Source organism: Daphnia magna, linkage group LG9, assembly GCF_020631705.1.
Source record: "Daphnia magna isolate NIES linkage group LG9, ASM2063170v1.1, whole genome shotgun sequence".
In the NCBI taxonomy this organism is placed as follows: Eukaryota; Metazoa; Arthropoda; class Branchiopoda; order Diplostraca; family Daphniidae; genus Daphnia; species Daphnia magna.
Genome location: NC_059190.1, coordinates 9,416,553 through 9,418,551, shown reverse-complemented (window position 1 = coordinate 9,418,551; position 1,999 = coordinate 9,416,553).

Genomic DNA, 1,999 nt, shown 5'->3' with positions numbered 1-1,999 from the left:
CTACTTGGAGAGCAGTGATTTCTGGAAGCGGTGATTTCCCCGTCGTGAATGATGACTCTTCTGACTCGTAGTCAATGTGGATAGCTCGAAATTGTTGTAGGAAATCATTTCCTAACAGTAGTTCAAAACCCGACATTGGCATAACTATTGCGTTACCTTTTATAGTTTTGCCTCTGTGGGTTACTACTATATCAGCCGTACTCTGTGGTGACAGGGTTTGACCATTTACTAGACGGATCTTTGGTCCGACTAGAGGGTTTTTGACAAATTTCGTTTTCTCTAGTAATTCGGGTGAGATTACTGTGACTGCAGCTCCTGTATCAATCAGTGCTGTTGCAGTTATTTCTCCACACCTTACTGCTTCCTTTATTAGTCTTGCATGGTTCAAGTTGAACACGATCATTTCTGGGTCAGCCATTTTTTCTTCCAACGTATCTGGAACGGTTAGGTTGATGGAAAGATTTCCCTTTGCAGTCGCCCCTGTGGCTGCATCTTTAGGCGGACCTCTGTATTGTTCTGATTCAGGGTTCTTGAAGCAGTTGCGAGCAATGTGTCCTGACCTCTTACAAAAAAAACATTGCGGCCTTCCTGTTAGAGTGCGACCTTTTGGTTTAAAAGGTCCTTTTGAATTTACTTGCTCGTTTTCTCTTTTGAAATTAACTTTTCGCAAGTCTCTTGAATTAATTCTCTCATCGTCTTCATCAAATCTGCTTGCTGGTCTGGGTAGACCACTGACAGGTTTGGTAACTGCTCCTGAGGCTTCTGCGGCTCAGCTGTCGTATCCTTCCATCCTCGTGTGTCTGACATGAGTGATGCTTCTGTATAGGATTTTGCTAGTGCCAAAAATTCTTCGCATGTCTTGGGCTTCAGCGGATAAATTTTTCTGAAAAGTGTTAGGCGAAGTCCTCTAAAAAAGATGTTCCAATCGGTGCGTTTCTGACATATTCAGGTCAACCAGTCTGCAAAGATTGAGAATTTCATAGTAGGGTCATTCCACGCCAAAACATCCAGAGCTCGTTGCGACATCTCACGGATTTTGATAATTTTTTGGTAGGTGGGTTTTTTATCAACATAGTCTCCAAGTCTCAGGTCCAACCTTGGACTTATTTAGCTTGGTCGCTTCATTAGGTCCAGGGTTGGACCTGAGCCGTTGCTGTAACTATTGGTAATCGAGTCTCAATCGATTCTCAAGCCCCTGTCAAGAACCAGGGCAGCCATAGTGATATTATTCTTTCGTTTTTCTCGTTTACATTTGTGGTTTTTGCAACGAAACAGCTAAATTAGGTAGTGTAGATAGTAAATTGATAGAAGGGATGGATGACAAAGAGACTCAAAATTCGCCTGTTTTGACTGCTAAAGAATTGCAAGCAAGCTTTAATTCTGAAGGTAAAGCAAAAAGTGACGTTTTAAGAAGAAGAAAGATACGAGCTTCGAAAAAGCCTGAAAGCCGGCAAAAGTTCTTGAAGAGTGGATGGCGTTAAGCAGCGGCCTAGGATTGAAAAGAAATGTGAAGGAACAGCAGTCACAATTCCAAACAAGGCTCCAAACAAGGCTCAAACAAGGCTCCCGTTTCAGTCGTATATAACCAGATACCATGTAATATCTTTACCAACAATGGTATGCATTACCTAACTAAACACTTTATTCTTCCTTACCATATTTTACCATCAACTTTTAATCCTTTTGGTTTAGAAAACATGAAGAGCCCATGACTACAGATACTGGGGTACCGTTCATGCTGAAACATGACTATCAAGAAACGCAGACTGTTTGGAAGACTAGAATGGATACCCAACACCAACTGTGGAGTAAAAACAGAACTTCACTTCACCAGTCAATCGTAGAAGTTTGCCATTATGTAAAACAAGCAGCATATTTCAATTGCCGTGGAGTAGGCTCAACGCCAGTTAAAATGTCAAACTTGCAGAACCTACCTATGTGCTGCATGTGACAAAATTGTTCACAGCAAGACTGTTACACACCAGCGAGTATGTGAAGT